At 42.9% G+C, this 27,934-nt stretch overlaps 1 long non-coding RNA gene across 1 annotated transcript; it reads right to left on the reverse strand.

Moving 5' to 3' along the window:
- Window positions 1–27,934, reverse strand: LOC311595309. Its single transcript, XR_014778401.1, has 5 exons — window positions 27,804–27,934; window positions 16,482–16,577; window positions 15,112–15,153; window positions 9,878–9,946; window positions 1–816 (listed from the first exon to the last, which is right to left on the reverse strand). It is a non-coding gene; the product is annotated as an uncharacterized lncRNA (long non-coding RNA).

The following is a 27,934-nucleotide window of genomic DNA, read 5'->3' on the forward strand; positions in this document are numbered from 1 at the left end:
TGAGACTGGAAAAGAATTTTATTTTGAATATGATGACTTCTCAATACAGTATTTTGTCTTCTCCGAGTTGGACGATAACTTCATTGTGACTGCTTTAAGACGTTAGGTTTGCAGGCGTAGAGATCAATATTACTTGTTTACTTTTTGTTACTTATAAACCAGTGTTTCGTCAGAGCCATTCACGGCATGATAAAATCTAATTATCTGACACCTCTATTGCACAATAAGTTCAAGGGTGGAGCTTCAGAAACATGAACTGAGGACTTACAAATGCCAGGGTCTAGGGAGCCAGTGAATAAGCGAAGACCGGTGTCCCTTAAAGGACTCATAATCAGGTACAGGAAATAAGGCAGCAAACAAGCAAACAACCATGTTCAGGTTTCTGAAGAGACAGAACGGGGTCGTGAGGTGAGCGGTGGCTGGGCACATGGAAGCTTCTATAGGTAGTGCCACTAGGAAAACCTTCTCCACTGAGACCCAAATAATAATCAAAGGCAGGAGAGTGAAGAGGCAGGAACAGGCCCCAAAGGCTGGTGCGGCTACAATGGAGTGGGTGACTTGGTACATGACCGGAGAGAAGTCAGGGCGAGGCAGATCAAGTCACGAAACCCCTCATGCTGTGTGTCGGTTGTAGCAAGGCTGGGAGGATGAGCACGTAGGTGGCCAAGCTGCTGTCAGACAGGAGAGATGGCAATATGTTGGCATAGCAGGTTCTCAGGGCGACAGCTATGCCAGCATCTTGCCTCCTCTCCAGTTCCAAGTTACAGGAGCAACACGACGCCTCTTGTTCTACTTTCCCACAGTCTCTCCTTCCACCTGGAGGAGGGAAAGCACACTCATTAATTGAAAACACAAGCATTTTCCTGAAGCAGCCCTGCGGCCTTCCAGAGAGTGTCCAGTGTTCTGCACTCTGTATTAGTTTCTTTTCTGTTGCTGTGATAAAACAACCTCACAAAACACAAGGGAGAAAGCATTTACTGTAGCTTACAGGGCAAAGTGCAGTTCCCCAAGGCAGGGGAGGCAAGGCAGCAGGAGCCTGACACAACTGCTCACACTGTGTCCATTAGCAGGAGACTGCAGGGAATGGTCCTGCCCACAATCAAGATGGGTCTTCCCACGTCAGTCATAGGAAACAAGATAAGACCCACAGCAGAGACCCATCACCCAGGTGACTGTCCACTCTGTCAGGTAGACAAGTCACTCTATTACACTACCCCTGTTAAGAAAGCTGTCACCATTGTTATATATTGTGGGCTTGTTTTATTTTATTATCTCTCTGATACTCAGTGAATCAAGGATTCCATGTGACCACTGGTGATTTGTACCTCTGAGGACATAAACTTCAAGCCTCATCATAATTATGCTATTACTAGAAAACAAAATGAGGCAGCAACAACAACAACAACAAGATGGGTTATGGATCCCTGATTATAAGCCCTTAGCAATTAAAGTTGAATCATGGAACATGCTTCCAGTAAAATGCCCTGAAGAAGACACACGGACCACTTATTTTCTTATTTTGAAAGGAGTTTTCTTCTGTGTCTCTCAACCCTTTATTAGTGGAAATATCAAGATAAAAGTCAAACTAATTTTAATGTTGACACTAGCAGTCTGATTTGCTTTGGAGGCGACCGATTTGAAGCCATTCTGGAAGCAATGCTAGCATGTCCTAGACAGGAGGGAGCCAGGGGAGAGCTAGCAACACTGGCTATATTTCCTATGCAGAGATAAGGAAGCAAATCAGCTCCACCACGGTGACTAGCTGGCATGGATGTACTGGATGTCTCTTTCCAGGACCAGAATACAACCTCCGTCATGTGTCATGTTTAAAATATTTTTCCTAAGGAAGGCTGGTGTAGGCGTTGCTGCTGCTGATGAATAAAGAGTAAAATGTACTATTTTTTAAAGTATAGCATTATGGAAAAATTTGTGGTCCAATCAAGAACATAACTGTTGGGGGGGGAATAACATTTACTGAATATGTTGGGATTGCTTTTGGGAACACACAATTTAACAGGATGTGCTTAGAGCTACTCCCTAACTGATAGAAGCCAGATGTGTGTCTGCCCTGCGTCTGATGGGCTGCAAAATGGAGTTTGTATGCACATACATATATATATATGCACATATTAGAAATACATATACATATAATATATAAACATGCTTATGTGCACATAGTGGAAAAATACCATTTCTTAGATATGGGCAACGACATTATGAAGGGCCACTGGAAGGGCTCACAATCTACACAAGAACCCTGTGACCTAATGTCATACATTGTGTAGCCACTGTTCATGTACATAGAACAATGTCCCAATGGGAGGAAAACTACAAGGTGGCAGGGGAGAGTCAAGCTCTGATAACGTGTGTGTGCACTTGTGCATGCACACACACACACAAACACACAGCAGATAAAAATAAACACATAAAGCAACTAAAAACATTTCAACTTGCTGTACTAAAGCACTTAGCCATATGATTATTAAGGAAAATTATCTTAAAATGTGAGGTCTTTTAAAAGAGTTAAAAAAAAAAAGACAATTTATAGAAAAGAAAATGAAATAATGATTTTTTCCCCCTATGGAAGAAAACTACTAAAGACATTTAGTTTAGGATATTAAATGTCTGCTAAACTACCAAAGACTATTTAGGAATAGTTATTAAATTCAACTGAGTATTTTTATAACTGCTACAACTACTACTGCAGGGAGGAACTGCCCCAAACACGCCCTGCGCTCTTCCCTCATGTCTGCCCTTCTCCCAGTACACACGCCATGGCGCCATCAGGCTTGTTTCCTCTCAGGGAGTCTCCTTCATCGACTTAACTTCTTTTCCTTTTTGTATACGTTCTTTACCAAGGTAAGTAAGAAGAAATATGTCTAGCGTTATAAGAATTCAGGACAAACCATAAATGATAAATAAACTCTACCGTTCATGATCTCAGTTTTCAAGATAATTCCATACAGAATTAGTTTTTGACCAGTAGAAAATGTGGAAGATATTTTAATAGGAGGATCTCTAGCAAAGAAGGCCAACATTAAGCCATTTTTCTATTTGCCTAGATTCATATAGACTCAGTGGGAAAGAGGGAAGAAGCAATTAGCTGTTTAATTTCTTCTACATAACCTTCAGACAAATAGCAGCAACAGGCATTAGGCCTCGCTTATAAGTGATTAACACTGATGCTGAGAGGGCCTGGTGACCCCAAGGGATGAGTAATTCCATCATTCAACATGTGTGGTACACGATCTATACATGAAGCACTCCTGGAAGAAAGGCTTGGGCCTCATGGGGGTCATGGTGAGTTCCAGAGCGGAGGCTGGGGTAAAGGTGAGTCCTTAACGCACAGGCTGGACGGTGCTGGCATCAACAGAACAAAGACAGCATTACGATGGATTCCAGACCCTGTCCATGTGCCTCTGCCTTGAGTGAGCCCTAGGCCTTATTTTGATTGACCTGCGTGTGACGTTTAGACAGTTATGTTGCAAGTATCATAATCGGTGCGTGACACAGTTCACATGACAAGGGCACAATCTCGTTCCAGCCTGTACCTGTACTGGTAATTTCATAATTATTAAATTACCTAACTTATCTAAGCCTTGTGCTTAGAGACAAAAGGTACTTACCTTCTATGGTCACAGAGACACTCAAATGAGATATTATCATAATAACTAAACATGATGGTGTGTACACAAGTTTTCGGTAACATCTGGCATAGGAAAAGTCTTTATTACAACCCAACACACATCCCTTTAACATTTCTGCCCTTCTGGATAAACAAATGTTAACAAGTAAGTGATCATTATGGGCTGAATATTTGCGTCCCCGCTCCTCTCATATTGAAATCCTAATTTCATGTGGCTGCATTTGAAGATGGGGCCCCTAAAGTCATTAAAGCAATTAAGGTTAAGTAAGGACCTCAAGGGTGATAACCTGACCCAACAGGGTCTATAACCTTGTAGGAAAGGAGGCACCAGAATGTTCCATCACCTCCACCTCACACCTCCTGGGAAGGAAGTGAAGAATAATCGGAAGAGCACAGATATGGCCATCTGCAAGCCAGAAAAGCTGCATTACCAGGACCCAGACCGCCATAATTTTTAAAATGGGAGTCCAAACTGACTAATGCCATACAGCAACGATCAATTCCTCCTGAGAAGACTGAGTACCATGTTCACCCTGGATGTTTTCAGCTGTCCCATCCTGCAGGACACCTTGGTATCACCGCTGAAAGCACACTGCAACCTGGGCCCAACCACCATCTTTGTTCACGCAGGGCGTTTGGTTTATTGAAATGTAATGACCTGCAGTATTCAGATCCAAGAACCCCCAAAGCTTCAAGACCAGATGGGGTTTCAAGAAGGTATGCAGCCTGGCCACATTAGGGAGGCTTCTAGAAGGAAAGTCAAAGTGAACAAGCTACAGATGCTCTCTGGTGAGCAGCGGACCCAGTCAACACCACAGGAGAGGACAGGAGTGCTTCTACCCACGAAAGCTGCCCTCTGTTTCCACACGATGCAGGCATTGCATTATTACTCCATTATTTCCAAGTTTCCTAAAGTCCCACAAGGTTAAGCAACATCTCCCCATTTTATTGTCTCCATGAAACTGTACAGAGCTGCACATGGTGGCTCACGATCTTGGGAGGCTGAATTCAAGGCCACACTATGTACATACATAGCAAGACCCTGTCTCCAAAAAGCACATGAACAAGAGGAGTGTGCCATTTCCCTGCCACACCTGCTCCTTATGTTCGCCTTCAATAGCTGGGTCCCCGTGGTGTCACACAAAGCTAAACTTTGAAAACTTAAATTCCCACCAAGGGAAGGCAAATCCTAAGGCACCAGAGGGAAGCAGCTGTAATTGGAGTATACATGTGCATCTTCAGATGCTCCCACCAAGTCACTTACGTGCTCTGGAAATACTTAGAATAAACACCCACAAACACAAACACAGGAGAGGAGAAATGAGACCCAAAGAAAACCAGGAGAACCAAGGCCAAGAGCTCAACTTCAGAGAAGACAAGTGCCAATAAGAGGGCCTGGCAGGCTACCAAAGTGAGACTTGATAGCCTATGACCATATAGTGGGGGAGGAGGTCCCCCTTGGTCTTAGACCTAGGGGAGGGGAATAGGGTGAAAGCGGGAGGGAGGGAGGAACGGGAGGATACAAGTGATGGGATAACAATTGAGTTGTAATCTGAATAAATTAATCAAATTAAAATTAAATTAAAAAAAAGAGGGCCTGGCAGGGAGCCCAAGGAATGGTCTTATGGCCCCATGGTGGCAATCCTGGAACTGACATCAGCACTCTGATATGCATGTCTCTATGGGCATGTAGCAATGATCTAACCCCAGGAAGACACGCTTGTCCCTGTGGATGGCAAGGCCTTTGATGTATATTATTTGCAGAACCAGGTGTAGTACTACAAACTTGTTAATTTATAAAATAAGCATAAAAAGCCATTCCCATGCTCTCAGTGATTGCTGCTGTTGTTGTTTGCTTTATATTATATTGAAAATGATTGTTTCATTCTAAAGCTTTATTTATTGGCTCTGATGTCATTCCAGTGAATGTTTGCTCTGGAAGGACAGCATGGAACCAAAGCAATTTCATTTCCTGACCATGGCAGCTAATAGATTTCATAAACCGATTGCCTTCTTTAAGACAGAAATCTTGGAAGAACATTTTTAAATTAACTTATGCTCATTTTCTCTTGTGTAGCTACAACTGGAACTTTTGGCAGGAAGGACGAAGGGTGTATTAGTTGGGTAATTTCAATTTGGGTTTACGTTTGAAATTCAAAAAGAAGACGCACAGTCCCAGCTACATCCTACTGCAGCACAGGGCACCGATGCTGCAACAAAGAACCAGAGTTGACTTCGGTGAGACGAACACATGGGATTTGGCGCATTCCTGGTCCGTTGAGATGCTCAGCCTAGAATTAGCAACACACAGGTTTCATGATCATGGAAAAAGGAAAGCGCAAACAAAAGATGTATGGCTTACTATTTACTCATTTAGATAGGCTATAGAAGTGTCTTTCTGTAATAAACCAAAGGATGCTTATCACATGGGAGAAACAGGCATTTTTAGAAATAGCATTCTCTTGAAATTATGCCTAGAAATCCTATTAAAATGTACTGCCTAACTTAGAATACTTCAGCTGAGCCACTGGAAACGTTAAATATACGATTACATGTGGTTAAAATACATATTCTCCCCAATAAACATGAACATTATGAATATTTGTTTTTGTTTCCAGAACCCAGAGTAACCACTCACGTTCACAGTAAGACATTAGTGGGTGAGTCGCGGGAAACAACTCCGTGCATCCAATCACCTATGCAAGCAAGTATTTGTGTCTCACTAGAGCTTAATTACTGAATTCATTTCTAATTTACAAAGTATCTTAAAAACATAACCATAAAGCGGTTTACCCAATTTCCATATCACAAAATCACAGTCTTTCTTCAAGATAAGTAGTGTGCTTTCATTTCTCCTAGATTTTACAGTTTGGTACAGATGAGATTATACTTGCCACTGCCTGGGCTTAGACTTAAGCTACCTTGTTCTTGTTGGGAACTCCAACTTTTACTAGGCCCTACCAGATCAGAAGTTCTCAGCCCTTGCTATCCACTAGAATCCTCAAGTGCCTAAAACTGCTGCACTCATTACATACCCAACACTGTGAACAAGTCAGACTCTGCAGAGAGCACCAATACAGCTACAAAAGGTCTTAGGTTGCAATGCATATTTGTGGTAGCTATCACAGGTACTGGGCTCTCAGATAGCTGGATGGTTACGTCAGCACCAACTCATTATTAACTAGCTAATAAAATAAGTATAGAGTAGAGAAAAACACGAGAAGAAGCCTCCAGAACATGAGAACTGCCTGGAGAAGGCTCCGTCCACAGGCATGGGAGCTGAGAATGTGCACACTGGCGTGACATCATCGCATCATCTAAGTGCCCACTGTACACGCCAGAAAAGGACGAGCACCACGCCGAACGTGGAAGCTTTATTTTTGTGTGCTATGTTGGGCTTCTTCATGAAATTTCATTTCACGAAAGGACTCGGTGGCTATAAACAGCTCGAGTTATACGGTCAAGACATTCTTCAAGGTCTCTATTGACTATAGGAGCTGGCCCACAGAGGAGAACTGACAGTATCCAGGGCAACGCTTGCTCCCTGTGGTTATACACCCACTCTTGCCGCCGCTGACCTCTGTGGCCAGGAGGTGCTTATTCAAGATGCCCCCACATCCACAGTGGTTTCCTCTCTCTGTATCTCTCCCTTCCCCCACTGCACCAGGCTACACGCTTTACAGTGAATTCATGTTACCTGCCAAGTGAGTATCATCAACTCACATCCCGGTTAGAGCCTACAATCGAGGCTCCAAAATACTTCTCTACATTCAATTTCTCATTGTGGAATTAAAAAAAAAAAGCTAAATGTGTACCAATGCTCTTCTAGGCTTACGCATCCAAATCCACACTCTACCATGGAGATTTTCCTAAAAGAAACTAGAGAGACATTGTTCTGACTTCTTGGGCTCAGCCAGGAGAGTCCTTGGTGACAGACCACAGGGAGAAAAGATAGCGTTCCCAGTCCCTGGGCTGTTCCTTAGGGGGCCCAGTGGCTGCCTGTGGCTGTCAGCTACAACCAACCAGCTTCTCAAAGGGGCCTTTGTCCTTAGAGTGTCTATCAACCACTGAACTTATGCTTAAGGGTGGAGCCATTTTCTTTTCAGATAGGCCCATGGGTTCCCCACACTCTGTGCTTCCCTCTAAAAATCACTTCCTTGTTAAACGCCTCATAAAACAGCCTACGTTGCTCTTTACAGAGAGGATCTTGACATATAGTTCTTGGTTATATATATATAGCATATATATATATATTTTTTTTTTTGTAGTGAATACATTTTGTAGTGAAATAGTATGTTTCACTACAGTCTTTTAGGAAACAGGTAAGTCAGCACCACTACAAAACAGAATGGATGACACCTGGGCCACTCGCTCCTCCCTGGGCCAGGCACTAGCTCCTCAGCCTCTGCGGGGTGAAATGAGTCCAGAGGGGAGGGGGGGGGCGAGAGAAGGGCTGGAGTGGGGACCACTTTCCAACCAGCATGGCGGTATTTCCATACTTAGCAGTGCAACTAAACCAGTTGGATGTTAAACTGGTACATAATGATGTCCACACTGAATGCTAAATCAGAGCAAATAAATACAACAGGAAAATTATATCAGCAATAATAACTTACAGTATAATCATATGATAGAATGCAATGAAGAATTAAAATATAATGTATTCATTGGTATGTGAAGATAGCATAAGCTATTTGAGAAAAAGGCAAAGCAGTTTCAAAATAGTATAAGCTTTAAAATCCCAATTTTGTTGAAATAAGTATATATGAGTAGTGGAGTAATACTGATTTTAGTTCTTATCTTTAAAAATGTATAGCAGTCTATGGAGGATGCATTCCGAGACTCTAATGGGGCAATATCCATCCTGTTGCTTCTATATCTATGGTAAAGTTTTAAATTATAGATTAGGGAGAATAAGAGATTAGCAATAACAGTATTAAACATTTACAGGCATGTACTATCATAAAGCTCATTTGAAACTCATTAATTCTTTGCTTCTGGAATTTTCCATTTAATACTTTCAGACCACAACGGACCATGGGTAACTGAAACTGTGGAAAGCAAAACCATGATAAAGGTAGACCTCTACTATATATGTTTTTGAATTTTCTTGCCATTAAACAGGATTTTAAGAGCAAACCCAAGCTATTACTTTTAAAAGAATGGAACACGATTTTTAAAAGTGCGACATTAATATCTGGATGTTAAGAACTCATAGTGACAGGGGTATTTGTATTTCATTTCATTGTAATAAAAACTTGTTGCTTAACTTTTATACACAGGGGCAAAAAATGAGCCAGATGTAAATTCAACATGGATAGTTAACAACTACATAGAGATGGTGAGCAGAGAAAATGAACACGATACTATAACACAGGCAAAAATAGAAATGCCTGTGATGAAAACAGGCATGAGGAAAACAGAAGGGTTTTAACTGGAAGGCGTCAGGGAAGGTTTTTACAGAGAGAAAGAGAGAGAGAGAGAGAGAGAGAGAGAGAGAGAGAGAGAGAGAGAGAGAGAGAGAGAGAGAGACGCCTGTGCTGGACAAGGAAGACTGAATACAGAAGAGTGACTCCAGAGGGAGGAACGGTGGGCAGATAGGGAAACTAAGTTTGATCAATGAACGCTAATCTCATGGAACCCCATTAATATGCATAATTAGTGTTAATCAAAGTAGTTTTTAAAAAAGAGGTGGAGGCAGGAGGATGAGAAGCTCAAGGTCACTTCTGACTCTGCAGAGAATTTAAGGCCAGCCTGAGACACAGGGGGCCCTTTGTCAACACCCACCAACCAACCAGCCAAACCCCAGCAGAGGCAGGGCAGAGCTGTCCCGGGGGAGAATGAAGAATCACTACACGCCCACTGCTCAAGCACAACACAGCAAGAAACCAGAAAGAGCGGTCTCTGCTGTCTTTATTCTGAAAACATAACTTGCAAAGATCTTGCCTTTGATGGTAGGGAACAGCATTTATGGAAAATATACCATGCGACAAGGTATGAACTAATGTTTGCTTTTGACTGAGACCAGATTACGAACAAGGAACGCAAGGATCCCACAGGAAAGGGCCAGGTCAGCACGCCAGGGCCCACACTCTCGTGGGCAGATGTTCCGTTGTTGAGTACAGGTTATCCCTACATACATCTGAACTGCCTTTCTTTTTATTATATTGTAGCAGTTTCCTGATCACACAGAAAGAATTGAGAGGAACTGCCTATGTAATTGATATTTACCTACTTCCACACTGCCACGATGTTGAATATTAACTCACTCTTGGTATCAGTCCACGGTGTGGGGGAGGGCTGTAAGTATTAGCAGAGAAAGGGGCAATTAGGAAATAACACGCTGCATTAGAATAATTGCCTGAAATGTAAAACTGTCAGTGAAACCAGGTTTCAGAAGTTCTCCATAGAAATTATTTTTTAAAATTACAAGCTATTCTAAACTTTTAACAAATAATCATATTTTTGTTTTGGAAACACATTTCAGTGCCATTTTAGGTCAGTCATTGGCATGGATTAACTCTGAGCTTTCTATTTTACTTTTTGCTATTTCTCAGGCGAAGCATGGAAAAGTAATGGTCCCAAATCTAGAAATGCTTAATGCACATATCAGGTCAGAGGTCATGGCACAGTCTCCATAGTGCAGAAATCAAATTACATCCTTTCTATATTACTTACCACTAAAGGGTTTTATTTGGCCAAGCCAATATAGTCAGTTTTCTTCAGCATGAACTAAATTATTTTCTCAGAAGCACATTACTTTACTCCACTTAGATCACTCCTCTTTGAAGCCCAGGCATGTTATTAATAAGGATATTTTAATAGTTCTATTTTGGCTCAATTACAGCTCATTTTTACACTACCTGCCTTTAGTGAGATATTCACTACAAAAAGGCAAAGCTGGCTGGAGGTCCTTTAAAGTTTTGAAAAGTTAATTAATATTCAGCAAACGCTTTGAAGATGAAATGTAACTGTCTAGAATAATTATGGCTTTTTGCTGTGCTGGGCATTGAAGCCAAGGCCTTGTGCATGCTGGGTAGGCTCTCCACGACTAAGCTCTATCACCTGATCTACTTTTTAAGGCAAAAATAAAATCACGGGAGCTGCCGTTCTGAAATTTTTTATGATTGTACTTTCATTTTTGCATCCATGGTTCAAAAGTCACTTTTTTAGTCATGGGGCACTGAAACAAATAATTAAGTTTTATATTTTCTTTCAAGTAAATTGTAGGGTCAAACCAAAGAACCAAAGACAACCAAACGTGCTTTAGACGTTGTGTCCTTCCCTGCACAACTGCGGGAGCCTAAGCACACATGGCTGCAGCATTCTGCACACAAAGGGGCGGGCTACTGCACCCTAAAGCAGCAAAATGGAAGCTGACCAGGTATGGTTTCAAGTCTCACCTCGGAGTCTCAGGGTCCTGTTATCCCGACCACGCCTCCCTGAACTATGGATGGGAGGAGTGGGCTCCACCCGTGCCCCACTCCCCTTACTCAAAGTCGGCACTCTGCACTTCCCAAGCTACAAGCTCCATTTGCTGTAGAGAGAAGCTCATCACCAGCTATGATTCAGACTGACCACGGAAGTCTGTAAGTAATGTGAAACACTTGTTTGAGATGGGCCCTCCTCTGCAGGCTTGTCTGGAACTCACTCTATACCCCAGGCTGGCACAAGCTACCACACCTGGAGGTTTTAAATTTTAACAGGCTTTTTAAAAGGTGGTATTTCAAAAGACAAATTGCCAGAGGATGCAATAGTGAAAACCACACCTAAGACTAGAATTACCATTTCTAGAAAATCTAGCAGTTTCCTGGCAGGAAAACTAAAACTGTGCTGAGGGAGGCACTTTTCCCTCTCCAGCTCTTGCGCTTGTGAAGAAGCCTTTGTGCTGAGTGGCCTTCCAGAGAGTTGGCTTGTTTTGTTTATTTGTGCATCTATTTAATGTATCAAGTCACCACGTGATATTTTTAAATTATGACACCATTTCCAAATACTTTGGAAATAATTTGAAAGTTTGCCTGGAAAGTAAAACTGTCAGTGAAACCAAGTTTCAGAAGTTCTCCATGAAAATTATTTTAAAATTTATAAGCTATCCTAAACTTTTATCATAAACTCATATTTTTGTTTTGGAAACACATTTCAGTGCCATTTTAGGCCAGTCATTGGCATGGATTAACTCTGAGCCTTCTATTTTACTTTTTGCTGTTTCTCAGGCGAAGCATGGAAAAGTAATGGTCCTTCGGAATGGCTCTAAATAAACGTCTGCTTTACAGGAACTCTGTGTGTCTGTGAAGAGGCATCTTTTTTTAAAAAAAAGATTTATTTATTTATTATGTATACAGAGATCTGCTGCATGTACACCTGCAGGCAGAGGAGGGCATCAGATCACATTATAGATGGTTGTGAGCCACCATGTGGTTGCTGAGAATTGAACTCATGACCTCTGGAAGAGCAGTCAGTGCTCTTAACTGCTGAGCCATCCACTAGAGATCATAAAGCAAAGATACAGATGGCCCCTGAAAAGTGCTTAATGTGCTCTTTTTTTTTGCAGTGCAAACTATCCAGGCAAAATTTATCTAAAGGTACATAAACATACCCATCTCGTTAGTATGAAAAATTTCTGTTTATGTACTAAATGGCAAAATTATTTTGTTTTAAAAGAAGTTTCTCTGTAATCTATTAACAGCTGATGTTTGATTTGTATACCTACTTTACATTTGTATACATTTCACGGGTGAAAGGAGGTCATGAGAAGAAATGAATTAAGCCTGTTCTAGAAAAGCACTTGGAGCCAGTTAACTACGTCTATGACAGACTTTCAACGTTGTGTTTGTGTATGTGTGTGTGTGTGTATGTATATATGTGTATGTGTTATTTATGTATATATGTATATAGCCTACTGTTAGAGAAGACATTGAATTTTTAAAACTTTCCCTAGCTTTGAACATGTATCAAGAATGTAAGAGGCAGAGGACCAGGACAGTGTCTTCTAGACATGACAGGGTTGCTAGACCCATTAAATCTTGGCAATATGGCTGCCTAAGCAAGACCTACATAACGTCGACACCAGTTAAAATTCCAATATAGATGGTGGAGATTTCACAGGGCCCCACCTTCAGCTGAAGACCAACTGGAAGCTGCAGAGAAGAAGAGATCGTCTCCAGGGAGGAGCGCCATAACAGGTTTAGGTTCTCCAGTCCCAAGTGCTCCGCTCCTCAGTCCTAAACTCATGTGCACACAAGCAATAAACTCGTGTAGATATGAGCAACCGTGAGAGCACTCAGCAGGTTGTGTATGTGCACATGTGCAAGAATAATAATTATGGAAGAGGTCATGAACTGAGGAGCAGGGAAGAACACGGGGAGATGGATGGGGGGAGAGAGCGGGAAAATGGTGCAAATATTTGTGAAATTATCAAAAAAGTAAAGAAAATTATTTTCTTTAACCTATCTTAAAAAAGGTCAATAGCTTTAAGACATTTCATACTTTCAATTGGATCTTTTAAAAATATTTTTGGCTTTTCAATGTTATTTACCTATTTTCTTTGTATTTGGCGGCACTCCCTAAAATGACAGTAACTGTTCAGAGACTCAGTGAAGTTCACAGAGCACTCAACAATCTGAGAGATAAAATATTGACAGCACAAAGATAGCCAGAGCTGGCTAGGGGAATAAAACATAAAAGAAAAAAAATATTTCTTCGGGGCTCAGAATTGTAATATTTTGGTAATAAATAGGTAAAATTTCATATGTGTCTTAAATATCAGTGTCTAAAAGTCAGTAGCTCATAGAGGGCAAAGCATTCATTTATAAATTTCAATTATTCAAAGCATTCCAAATTAAGAATTAATGGATTAAAAGGGTCCAAGATCTGGGAAAGCATCACAATTGTTGTTGCCACCTTACTGGGCCACCAAGACCTTTCTTCATCCTCAACAGCATGCTCCTAGCATGCTAACTGAGGGGCAATATGAGGACTGCAATTCTAAGGCCTTTCTTAAGTACCCCATGTTTTAGACTCTTCACTGACCAAGAAGAATATTTTCACATTAAGTCTAGTGCCAGTATGAATTGTTGGACATGTTAATGCCAGTCTCCAAAGGGCAGGTCAGAAAACACACTGGAAAGGCACTCGTGGGTAGAAGCTAGCCACTGAGGTAGAGGACATTAAATGCAGTCAGCTCTGGTTTGATCCTTCCCTCTAAGACGAATGGTTTCTCTGAGGGCGCCCACTTTCCGAGGTGCATTTCTCTGAGGTTTAATAAACTGCAAGCCAGAACAGGTACCTTCTTGGACAAAGGTAACACTGTCTTGTGTTCACATGCAAATGTGGCTCGCAATGCCTCACTTGTAGATAACGTTTTGAAAATGAAGTCCTGCTTTAAGCAATTCTAGGAAACAATGAGAGCTTACAACCACCAATTTTGGGAGATGGAGACGGAAGTCTCTGGGGCAGAACAGCTATTTGGGGGTGGGGTGGGGCAGTTATTTGACTAACTCGGGAAAATAAACAACTAATGTGCAAGAAAGGCCAAATCCACACTCAGTGTGTGCTCATGATGCATCTGTGGATGGGGCTGTGCCACAAAAATGGGATGAGCAGCAAGCCGACTTGGAAGGGTGCCCTCTGCGAAGCCTTTTCGTTTCTTCCCGAAACCAAGACAAAACCAAAAGCCACAAGAGCACAGGCAGGGGTGGCAAGCTAACCGGCTCTGCAACCGAGGTTTGCTTTTTAAAACTTCCATTTTGTCCACTATGTTTCTATGTGTGTTCATACGGAAACTGTTTAGAAAAATGCAAATCTGACTGTGAGATTGTGTCACCCCGTCATCTTATATATTTAAATACTCAGTCCCCAGTTTGTGGGTGGGAACTGGGTGGCCTTGTGGGAGGGGGCGTGTCACTGAGGGAGGCTTGGAGGTTTCAGAAGACAAAGACACAGTTCCCAGTGCTCCCTTTGCCTCCTGCCTGCGGATGAAGACGTGAGCTCTCAGCTGTTCCTGCCACCGTTTCGTCCCTCCACCATTGTGGACTCCAACCCTCAGAAACTGTAAACCCAAGTACATGCTTTATTTTACACACTGCCTCGGCCATGGTGTCTTTCCACAGTAACAGAGACGCAGGTCAGACCCTGGCTTTCTCTAAGGAGGTTAGGGTTCAGGGACAACTAAACGTCCGGCCATTTAGGGTGCAATGCACACTTTACATATCAACCTGCTGCTTCACCACCCTGCGACATGTGCCGCCACGTGTATTTCACATGTAAGACAACTAAGGGTCCAAGGGTGCAGTGTTCTGCCAAGAGCCACCGAGGCAGGGAGAGCAGAACCAATTTCAAACCCAGTCCTGTACCAGGACAGAACCAAAGGTGGCCTTTCTTAGCCCGCTTCTGAGCCTCTGAGCATCCTTCACTCCCTACGGTTTCCAGACACTTCCCCCTACCCCCACCCCCTTCCCCATGAGCACCTTTCTTTTCCTCACTGCAGGGTCTCACTTCTCTCTTCTCCTCTGGAATGAAACAAAACCAACCACTAGGTCAACAGTGAAATGGTGTTTGTGGCTCCTAATGCCCAACAGTGGACATGCTCCCAGCATGGGGTACATGCTCCCAGCACGGGATACACGCTCCCAGCACATGATACATGCTCCCAGCATAGGATACACGCTCCCAGCATGGGATACACGCTCCCAGCACGAGATACACGCTCCCAGCACGGGATACATGTGCTGCCTCTTCCTTCTGTGCTTCCGTCTGATGATGTTTCCATAAATTCCTGCAGTGTGACAAGACAATCAGGCCTTGTAGCTGTGAATCAGAAAGTATCACTCTGGTGCCTGGGTGTCTAAATACATGACGACTGGCTTCCTCGAAGAACTTACTGAATTACGCGTTCTCTATAAAAAGGTGCTCATGAAAGCCGACTTGAGGTATTGAAGGGTGACTGCCAGGATAAACTAGTTGTTCAACCTTTCTATTCACAGAACTTAAACGATTAAATGTGCACACAATTCCAAAAACACAAAAAGGGGGTGGGGGGCAGGGTGAGAGAAAGGAGTGGCTACATTTTCCATGGGAATTATTGTAAGAAAGGGATTCTACATTGTGACCTGGGACCTAATGTGTTTAAAACTAAAACAATGTCTCACTAAGCAATAGGTCACTATGAACAACTCACTTAAACATTTCTCTACTCCCCTCCTTTCATTTCATAAACAACACTCAGCTCAAACCAGACCCATGAACCTGACTCATGATGTCCTAATGGGTCAGACCCCCACGCTGAAAGGCTGCGGCCGAGGACCATCAAATCCTGGGCTGTTGCAGCCTTTATCTCTTTCCCACGGCCAGCCGACAGCATTCACACATCCCAACGTTCTTTCTGAGTTTAGCCAAACTAGCATTCCCAGCAGCAAGTATCACTTGGTACAAAAACATCACGTGACTACTAATCACCAAGGAGCCAGGGAACAGGGACGGAAACACTAGCTTCTGCTGTGTGCCCTCTGTATCTCCAGTGGTTTGCATAGTGTCCAGCACACAGGAGGCATTCAAAAGCGGAACTGGAGGGCAAGCTTTGGCTCCACACACCCTCCGTGGACCCTTTCTGTTCTGCCTTACACCGTTTTGCTATTAGTCAATCTAAGTCTCTTGACACTCAGTGACCTTGAGCACTGGAGGCTCCCACCCTGTTCTCCAGGCCATGCGTTGGAATAGTTATCCGCACGGAGCTAGTTGATAGTGCCTGCTTCTCTCTAAAACAACTGGTTTAGACCTCAGGATAAGGAAGCTAAAGTCATCAGATAAGCTGGTCCAAGAAGGCAGGCGGGAAACTTACAGGAGGGGGCCTGGGCTGCACATCTTCTCCTTTCAACTCTTCACAATGTGATCAGTTTCACAGCATTACCTCATTTTACTGGTAGCGAACCAAACCCTTAAGACAAAAAAAAAAAAAAGACACCGGTCATATGGTTAGCGTGTTTAGCAGAGCTAGGATTTAAATCAATCCATCTCAAACCCCTCCCCACTCTCCAGCCCCCATCAGCTGCTCCTGAAAATAGAATATAAAATTACAAAGAAACAATGACCGAAAACTTCAAGCTCGTCTGACTTGTGTGAATTTAACAGGTTATCACACTGAATAAACGAAACCCGATGCCTTAGTAATACACTTCGGCATATAACTTTCCTCTCTCTTTACCAAATCTTTGTGAGTTATTCATTATTGGGCATGTTTTTCTTGGCAGCTGTTAGTGTTGGCCGAGAAATAAATTCTTACTGTGAAGCAATTCAGATATGTTAACTTCTCTATTACACAGAGAAAAGTAAGGCTGTCTGCGTCTGTGTGTGTACGGTAGGTCCAGTCCAAGCGGAAGTATAAAAAAGAAACAATGCATGAAGTGGGGGCACGTATACAGGGCAGCTAGAAGAAGTTAAGTTAGAAAGTATATAAAAGCCGTGGCCCTTGGCTCTCATTTGAAGCCACGTGAGGAAATGCTACAAAGTAGAGTGATACAGCTCAGGTTTAACCCGTATCCGTCCCCACACAAGTACATTCTCAAGTGTAGACACGGGGTCTGCAATGTGGAATTTGCCCAGTCATGATCATGAGTCATCGTAAAAGTCACTAAGAAGGTCTTTTAAGAATGTACATTTCTGTTACACGTTTATAACAGTAATTCTCAAAGAGGAGCAAGTCAAAGGACACCTGGCTATAGCTGACGGTATTTTTGGTTGACACAATTGAGGGAAGGACAGGCATGGTGCTAAGTGTGCAATGCACTGGGGACACCTCCTTCTTACAACAAATTACATGTCCGAAATATGACAAGTACCAAGGCTGAGAGTCTATACTGCAGGGTCCTTCCATCTGACTGCACAGGTGATGGGTTGCTGTGAGCCCTGATCTGCTTTATTTATGTGAAACACGCAGAACTCCCTTGGTGTTGTAAATAATGAACGAAAGCTGTTACATCTATATCTTCATCACATAAATGCAGAACGTGGCAGAGATGTATTCCCTAGTGTGACCCACTTAGTAGGTGGATTAGGGGAACTCTGGCCAAGTCAATTTTGAAAATAGTAGGCAAAAATCCCAAGCAATTCTAATGCAGGAATTATCAAAAACATTTGGCTTCGTTTTATGTGTATGAATGTTTGTCTGCACATCTCATGAGCGCCTGATGCCCACAGAGGGCAGGATACAGCACGAGATACCCTGAAGCTGTATGTAAAAAGAGTTGTGAGCATCATCCATGTGGGTGCTGGGAACTGAACTCAGGCACCCTGCAAGAGCAAAGTGTTTATAAATGTTGAGCTTCATTTAAAATCTTTAGAAAGTGAACTGTATTGCACCTAGTTTTTACAAGGGATGTGACCAGTGAACTCAACGTGGAACTTTGTAGAAAACACTCCAAAGAAAGGCAGATGTGTTAGAAAGGCAAGATTACACATTTATAGACTCTTGAATCTGCCATTTTCCCTTTCAGGAGCTTTGGAAAATATCTTACCTTCCTTAATAATCATTAGCCCCAAAGAGAATCTGGACCCCTCCAGATGTGAAATTTCCTGTGTGTGCGGAGCATGGTACATGGTGATGTGCATGTGTATGCAGGTGCGTGTGTCCAGGACCACATGTGCACAGGGGAAAGACGTCTGCTGAGTTGTTCTAGTCTTAGTTTTTGAGACAGGGACTCCCATTAAGCAGCCAGCGACTCCCACTAAGCGGCCAGCGACTCCCACTAAGCGGCCAGCGACTCCCACTAAGCGGCCAGCGACTCCCACTAAGCGGCCAGCGACTCCCACTAAGCGGCCAGCGACTCCCACTAAGCGGCCAGCGACTCCCACTAAGCGGCCAGCGACTCCCACTAAGCGGCCAGCGACTCCCACTAAGCGGCCAGCCTTTAGCCTAACCTGGCCACAGAATCCTACCCAGATCCTCTTCTCCTCAAGCCTGGGGTTACAGGCATGCATGGCCACACCAGGCTCTTTATGCGGGTACTGATTTGAACCCACAGCCTCTCGTGTTCATAACAAATGTGCTTATCCACCGCCATCTCCTTAGCCCCAGAAAAAGTCTTTGGTGCACACAGTTGTTCCATGTTACTAAAGCTTTAAACACATGTTCTCTCAACGGTAAGGTCACCATGATCAAATGAAATGAAGAATGATGTCAATTCCCCGGAATTTATATTATCTTCCTCAAAATTTATATTATTAAGGAAGCCCAAATCCCCAACATTTCAGATGAACATGATGTAAAAATTAGATACCAGATGATTTGCCGTGCTTCGTAGATAAATCCTATTTCTTTAAAACATAGAGTAGAGCTAGAAGAGAAGATGATGGGTGGAAAAGAGGGCTCAGAAGGTACCCAGCAACCTTCTCAATTGTTGTTAGGTGCTAAGTTGGCAGGGAGTATGACACAAGACCGAGGCTCTAAGAGCTAAGGCTGTTGAGATCAGACACACATGTATTGGGCATCCAGTGAGGGATGTGACGAAGGGCCGAGCAACGGTACCTGGGAGCAGAGAAGTCTCAGCCCCACTGTCATCTTTGTGGATGAAATTCATTACGGCAAATATATGAAATTTAAAAAGTAAAATGCAAACATCTGCCTTTTGTATGAATTTCTAGACGAGCTTTCTGATGGTCCTTGCCTGGGCATCGTCTAGGCGTCCAGAAGGTATTAACACAAGGCTGTGTTTGTGCGTGTGTGCGTGTTCTTGCCTGTGTGCATGCGTGTGTGCATGTGCACGGGTGTGTGTGCGTGTGTGTGTGTGTGTGCATGCGTGTGTGCGTGCCTGTGTGTGAGACTTGCCATTCGCTCTGACTATCACCCCTCTGAGCGGGCTGGCACAGTTTGATCTGCACTTTCCAGGATAGACAGAAGCGGTGCCTTCCTGGATTGCAGAATGAAACACCACGCCTTGCTTCACACAAGGTACTGCTTTCATTATAACACCAAGACATGGTGTTCAGTTTTCAAAGTTTCCTTTGAGACGAGTTCTCACTATGCAGTCCACAGTGGCCTCGGACTCGTGATCACCTTGCCTCTCCCTCCCAAGTGCTAAGACTATAAGCACGTACTGGGATGGCTGAACCTTTCTTTTCATTTTTTTAAAAAAAATGTGGGTTCTTGGGTTTGAACTCAGGTCCTCAGGATTCAAAGGTAGACCCTTTACCTAATGAGGTGGGTCCCAAGTCCCTCTATGTGATTCTTTACTGACAGATTAAATACAGGTCTAATAATTGCTCTCACAATTACCATAATGTCAAAGAAATCATTTCAAGTATCAGGAACAGTTGTAACGTGATAATAAAGTATCTAAATCCACCATGGTAAAGTCACAGTTGTGGTAAATATGACTGCAGTTCGCTGCCTCATTCATAACTGACTAAATGCCAAACTTCAATTAGAGATTAGTAAAAGTCAATACAATTTTTATAGTTTTTACCAGCCTCCTGCCGCCTTGAAATCTATCCACAGCCTCCCCCGGGATGTACAGCCTCTAGGTAGGAAACCTCAAATTCAGATGATTTCCTGAGGGCTCAACTTTGAACCGTATGAAAAAAACAAAAACACAGATTTATCGCCCTGTCTAATTTCTTTTCATCACAAGTAATTCCAGAAGACTCCTCCTCTGATACAGAACAAAACTCTGCATGTCTGTGGTTTTTTTGCGTATGTAAGCTCTTTGGATGTTCCTTGTGAGGAAGGCAAGGCAGTGAGTCTTATGTCTTGTCCGAAGGAACACATAAGGAAGCTAAGTTCTGAGCAGGGCCTGGCACCCATGGGTCTGGAGTGTGTGTATGGTCCCTAGCTTCTGCCCGGAAGCTGTGAGGGGCGGTGTGGAGCTACATTGTATCATTGCATCATATGTGGAGGCTGCTCAGTCCACGGCAACCTCATGCAGCCGGCTGCTCTGACTCGGCGGTCCCAGTAGCTGTTCATTTCCATACATGACCCTGAGTAGGCTAGTGTCGTCTTCTAGAGTGCCACGTGCTCTGGGAACTCCACTTCTGATAATGATACTGTCTGTTCCAATGTTTTCTTTCAGTGCTATAAATGCCTGTGTAGACCCTAAACTCCACAGGTGAACACAAAGAAAAAGAAAAACAATGGCTTCCCATTCGCAAACCACCTTAGGATTATCTTTAGTGTTGGGTGTGGTTGTCCTTGGGATGTTTTCCTAAAACCCAGCTCTCAAGCTTTCACGGAGGCATTGCTTTCTTGGAACATACTCAGTATGAGGTACCCAGAGAGGTACTCAGGTGAAAACCCTTAAAGATCTAACATTCTTGCTGTCTGGATGTCATTTATACATTACAAAACTTACGTTCTGCATTTATTTTTTTAATTTAAATTCTCTAATCTTTTAACATTTTTGTTTTGACCTTTGGATTTATTTTGATCTCTCTCACAGAAATATCATTAATATTCGTCCATACTAAAGCTCTCCTCTGAACTGTAACCACTGTTTTATCTAGCCCGTAAGCTGTTTCTGCTGTTTACCACCTCCCCCCCCCCCTCAACCCCCTCCACAGACAGACACAACACAACGTTAGCCCTGAAAGGGGTCTTTGTGCTTGTACAAGGCCCAACACAAAATAAAAACTAGCTTGTCCAGCTTCTGGTCTGTCTCAGATCCCGGTGGGAAAATACAGGCAAGAACCTTTACGTCCAAGTATTGCTGAGCCCGGCAATCGGGGTGTGTGTTGACACACGTGTGCCATGACACACATGTGACAGTTAGAGGACACCTGTGGGAGTCAGTTCTCTCCTTCCACCATGTGGGTTCTGGGGCAGAACTGAGACTATGAGGCTGGGCGGCGGCAGGCAGCTCTACACAGTGCCAGCCCGGCTACTACATGTGAGCCCACATGCATGTTAGAACTTTCACAGTAAAAATAAATAAATAAATAAATAAATAAAGTTATCTTTTAATCACTTGTCAAGGTTCAGGGTGAAATGAACCATGTATTTTCCATGGAATGATCACCAGAGAAAACATACAATCCATCTAAAACAGTAGACTCAGTTCCCTAACATACCACCTTTTGGTCATGAAAGTTATTACCCATGTTTATTTCCTGCATCTTGATAGACGTGGATATGAGGCTTGACCCAATTCTAGAATTTAAGAAAGAACATGTACAGTATGACGTGATTCCCAAACCAATTTTTTTTAAAGCTTCAGAAAAAATCTGCTTAAATATCATGATATACAGCAAATCAAAAATAGTGTCATGAAATAGAGGGTCAAAAGATGAGACTACAACACTTAGGAGATTTCTGATATCTCTAACCTTATCAGGCTAGTTTTCTGGGTTTTTTTTTTTCCTTCTATTTTTATGAACTTTGGTATTCTGCCTGCTTTTATGAGTGTGTGGTCTGTCAGATCCCCTGGGAAATGGAATTACAGACAGTCGTGAACTGCCATGTGGGTGCTGGGAATTGAACCCGGGTCTTTTGGAAGAGCGGGTAGTACCTTTAACTGCTGAGCCATCTCTCCAGCCCTGCCAGGCCAGGTTTCCAGCTTTCTAACCCATAAAACAGAAAAATCACTGCAGCGAAATGAGGGGCACTGTGGAGAAGGTCTCTCATAGCGCAGACAAAGCGCGGCGCAGGAAACGATCCACAGACGCAGATAAGTGCTGTAGTTGGTCCCGCGCTGGCAAATGAGACGGAGGAGACACAGTCTCCTTGATTTTTAACAATGATCAAAATCAACTGTCCTTTGGAAGATGTTGATTCCTTGGCTCAGGAAGGTGATTCTGTGTGTGTTAGTTAATATCTAGAGATGGGTACTGAACAACAAATGAATAATGCCTTAGACTGCTTTTATATTTTAGTATTTCCAGCATGAATTATTTTTAGCTTAGCTAATTAGTGCTAAGGCCTGTCAACTTGCCAGTTGTTTCTAAATACACGGTTTTCTTACCGCTTCTAATTTAGAATTTTTTTGCAAAGAGCTACTAACACCACGTGTGATTGGCAAAATGAACCCCTCAAGACAAAGACTGGCTTTTAAATGAACTTGTTTCTTGACGGAGGCTTACTTTTCCATTTTCACTTACTGTGTTGATCAAGTGTTAAATGAAACAGGAAATTCTGGACGTCAGCTTTGAACACTTATCAGACACACTTTGAGGGAAAGCAGATCTTCCAGACCCTTCCTCCTGTCATTGCTTCAGATATGCGGCCTTTCCTCCAAGACTTGAAACCCCCCGCCCCGCCCCCCCCAAACAGGAAAAACCATACTGAGGATTTAGTTCCTTAAAGATTAATCTTACTGGTCTTTATTTTATATTTTTCTTATCTTATTTTCATGTATTTCTCTTTTTGATCAAAATATTTTCAGTTAGTGGTGGTTGAAAGTGGTAAATCCCTGAAAGGAAACGTATTTGGGGTTATTTGGCTTAAAATCTAATAAGACCAAGCAGACTTCAGTGCAGTCTTCCTTCTTTAAATATAAAAGTAGAGATTTGTCGCTAGAGGCTAATCTGTTGTAAATTCTAACTGCTATTCTAACCGCTTAGTTACTAGACGCAATTAGAAGCTAGCTGTCCGTCATACACCAATCTAGGTGTAACTTGTATCTGTTACTTTGAAATACAATCCAAACTTTTTCTTTGCTTGCACACGCTGCACGTAAAACCTCACACTAATCCCATCTCCAAAATCAGAAGCTGGCAACAGAACTGGGGCCTTTAATCTCTCATTGGGGGCTATGAGACACAGAGTAGTGTTTTTGAATTATTTAAGTCAGGCTGAAAACCAGGGTTTACTTTTATTTTATTTTATTTTTTAAGTTTAATTAAGTCCCACACTCTATCCATAAAATTTTTAAGAAAATTTTGAGTTATGGCACAGAATGGGATGGGAATCACCAGGCAACAGAACGACTAGCAGGAACATGAAAGTTCTGGTCTAAGGCTACCGGGATCCTAGTTTAAAAGGCTCCACAAAGCCACAGAGCCTTGGAGCTCAGACTTCTGTCCATCTACCCACTCACTGCTCCTGGGTCTTATTTTTAATCTGTTTTGTTTTATTTCTGTGCTGGGGATTGGACCCAGGGCTCCGTGGGTGCAAAGCAAGTTCACTGTTCTTGTTTAAGACTTACAAAAAAGAAGAATTAAGTTAATGGGAGTCGGGATAATCACTAAATGGCCAGGCTTAAGTCAGGACACAGTTAACAAACTCTGCAGGTGACTCAACAGCGACTTTGGGAAAGGAATGTGCACTATAATTTAGCGATCTCAGACTGTGCTAACTGGGCAGCCCTCACCAGTTTGACTTCTGGGCTATCAGTCTTTAGCCTGGATGGAAGCCCTAGATAGATCATAAACAGTTCTCAACTTAGATGTATGAACAATATTGGTCTCGACTAGACATTGCATATCACATTTAATCAGTTGGGAAAAAAAATATCACTCAGCCCACAAGTTCCAGAGTGTGACCTTCCGGGCTAAATTCTTTTTTTCAACACATATTTGGTTTATTAACATGGTCAACGTCTATCTGAAATTGACAGAGATAATTATAGATATCAACTGTCAGGTTAGATCGGCTTTTAGATGCAGTAGGGTTTCTCCCCCGCCCCTGCACTGCCACCCGGGTTCAAAACCAGAATTATTTCCAAAGAACATCAACTTAAAACGTAACGAAGACAATCCATCAAAGATTCACCTCAGCAGAATAAAACTTATACCAACTTGAAAAGTAAAATTTAGTACTTTACTATACTTTTTCCATCTTCCAAATTGTATAAAAGATAAAGTAAATCTCTCTCTCTCTCTCTCTCTCTCTCTCTCTCTCTCTCTCTCTCTCTCTCTCACACACACACACACACACACACACACACCAAAGAGCTACAATGCAAACTGTAAACAATTCAAAATAAGTGAAAAAAATCTAAATGTATCCTTGAGCCACAGACTCCTACGCACTACCCACCCTGGAGGACTTAATGTAAATCATTCCATGTCTTGGTTTTTTTCCCCAATTAGTTTGAAAGCAGTCCGAATAAGGCTACTGCCTATACACAAATGGCACCAATTTCCCCATTTGGGTCTAACTCTTTTAACTCCAGTTGTTATTCCCCCGGCAAGGAAGTGAGGCTGGGCTGGACAGGGCTAAGAAGAGCCCACAGGCTTGATTTGCTGTGAGACGTGAAATCCGCTTTGCAAACGGCAGAGCTGACCCTGTCTCTATCTGCTCTCAGACTCAGTAAAGGGCCACGGCGTTAGACTCTCAGACACCTTGTTGTGAATTCACGCAGACTCAGGCTTAGGGGGCAGAAAGAATATCAACAGGCATTGCTTGTTTTATTAATTTTCCCCCACACTGTCTAGCACTGGAATGATCTGTCAGAGGCAGCACAAAGAAAGAAATGGAAAGTGGGCCAAAGAGCACCCATAGTGTGACAGTCAACATCAATTGCATTTTCACTGCCAGAAGTGTGTTTTTAAATTACTAGAACTCTTGTTTTACTCAAAAGATTGGTGGTGTTTTGTGATACTGAAGTAATGATGTCTCAAAGTGTATTTCTCTTAAAATAGAAATCACAGTTAACTCTGTGTCATCTGTAAATAGGCTCCAAGGGCTCAGGAGCTAGGATCAGCTAGAAATTAAAACAAACAAACAAACAAACAAACCAGAACATGTTTGATAAAGTCAGGGTTTCAAGGGTTTTGGGTAAGGTTTATTTTTCCTCTACTGTTATGCATGCAATAACTATATATTAATTAAAATGTTGATTATACAATAAAGTAGAAATTGCTAGAGAATCTACAAGTAAATCTTGACCCTTTTAGCCTCCTTACTACACAGATTTTTGCCACATCCATGCTTACATTTTATTGCCCCCTCATCTCAAACCCCTTGATTTTTAAAATTTAATTTTTATTCTTTGATAACTTCCCAGAGTCTCCCACACCGAAAAGCATGGAATGGAAAATAGTCTGAGACTCTGCAAACAAGGCAAGCATGTTAGGGCACTTACATGTACAAATTAAGTAAATGGATCTATTTTCTACCTAAATTTATTGTCATTGTTTAAAAGTCCCCAGTGAAAATGTACCTCATAATTCAAACATCAAATTCCACTATTTTTTTTTTTTTACTTAAGCTGGATCTACTAGATTCAACAAAAGGATCTTGTTTTTCTCCCCTACATTACAGAACTATGCTATAACAAAAATTATCACTCAAAACTTTTCAAACATTTGGGGGTTACTTTTAAGCAACTAGCCATAGTCATTAAATACATCAAGATGTTAAAGCATTATTATTAGTCCTTTTTTTATTTATGCTTACAGAATTATCTATCCTAAAATGTTTTCAAATTCCACATTATCTTTTAATACTATATTTTATCACTAAAATGTTAAAAAAAAAATCAGAGGCTACATTTTAGCCTTTTAACAGTTTAAATTTAAAATCCCCCCCCCAATGTTCAGATGCTAAAATACTTAGACACAAGTAATAAAATAGTGGCCACTATGGAAAATTTAATATCTAATCTCAAGACATCAATATCCCCAAGCAAAACACATTCTACAAAAACCTATCACTGAAGAAAAAAAATTAAGTAAATCAATTAATGTTCTGTAATTACCCTAAGTAGTTAACAACTGTATTTAATATAGCTTCAATTCTGGAACAAATCAAGAAAACTGATTTCAAACTGAGGGAAAAATGATACACAGCAATTTTTTTCTTGCTCTCCATTTTTCTTTACACTTCCTTTTTTTTCTAAAGATGTTCAAACAGTAAATAGCTCACAGCTTCCTTCTTATAATAACCTATAAACATTTCAGAACAAGCCGAGTCCGTGCTGCCAGTCACGTATTTTGTCCCTACTGCACACGCTTTAGCCCGGACAACACTTCACCAAGAGCCTACAGCTAGACCCTTTTCAGGGCTCTGGCTTTCTCTCACATCTCTCCAATAGCTGCAAGTATAATAAAGACCAAATATGATGAAAAGAAAAAAAGTTTCCATAAGGCCTATCCTCCAAAAAAAAATTCTATTAAAGACAAATAAAAAAATGCCTATTTGCGGGCCCAACCTAGTTTTCCCAGGCTCTGCAGGAGCCACGAAGGAGAAAGGAGGCTGAGAGTACTACTTCACTTGAGGGGACGGCGATACACTATTATTTTAACCCTTTTTGATGGTAAAAATCAACCTAAGGAACTGCCTCTGGACACACACACACACACACACACACACACACACACACACACACACACACACACAGTGGAAAACAACTTAAAGCTAGCTCCCCCTTCAACTAAACCCAAAACTCAGTAAACCTAAAGGTAGCCCACACTTTTAAATCAATTAAAACAAAAATCAAGTCAACCAAAACTTCATCCTCAAAACAAATGATAAAACCGCACGCGGTCGCAACTTCTGCCTACCGAGCGCATTATCCATAGGTAATAAACTCCGCACAAAAATCTTGCCTCCCCGCCCCGCCCCCGCCCCCACTTCAAAGGTGCCAGAACTTCAAGGAGGAAGTTGAAAGGCCGACTAGGATTCCAGAAGAGGTCCCCAGGCAAGAGGGCGCCTGGCTTGAACCACAGCTCCAAGCTAGGTGCAGAGTCTGAGCCCTCACCCCTAGCTCTGTTGCTTTCAGGGCAGGGACAAAGCTGTCCCCTAAGAAGCTCCTTAGGGAGCCACTTTGTGCTTGTTTCGCCGCCTTCTACGCAGCCACCACCTGGCTAAGGTTCCCCTGCAGCAGCTGTCTCCCTGAGGATGCGGGCCTTTCCAGGTGGGGTCACTTAAAGAAGGATCAGGGCTTAGGAAACCCTTTCCCGACCCTTTGTACAGAAGACAAACGAATCATCCGGTGGTGGGTTTTCACCGGACACCTAATTTCTGTTCGCTCCACCGGAGAAACCCGGGAAGTTTCCAAGCACCCAGAGTTTGAAGGCGCGTGGGAACTCCCCAGCGCGGAGCGCTCGCTCGCTCGCACCCACCGCGCCCCGGTTCCCAGCGCGCTCGAGGATCGCGCGCGGGCCCGGGCGCGCGTGGCCAAGCGCGGGCGGCTGCGCTTGACCGCGCTCCGCTCCCCCCACCCCCACGCGCCCAGCCGGGCCGCCTGGTCTCTCTTACCCACTGGTGGCTCGCCGCGCGCCCATGCCCACTCACCTGAGGCCTCCCGGAGCCCCGCGCGCGCGCGCGTCTGCGTCCCGCGTTGTGCGCAGGTCGAAGGCGCCGGCGAGCAGTGCCACCTCTGTGCGCCCACACCTGCCGCGGGGCCCGACGCCCCGCCCCGGCTC

Source organism: Acomys minous, assembly GCF_964271855.1.
Source record: "Acomys minous genome assembly, chromosome: 1".
NCBI classification, from domain to species: Eukaryota; Metazoa; Chordata; class Mammalia; order Rodentia; family Muridae; genus Acomys; species Acomys minous.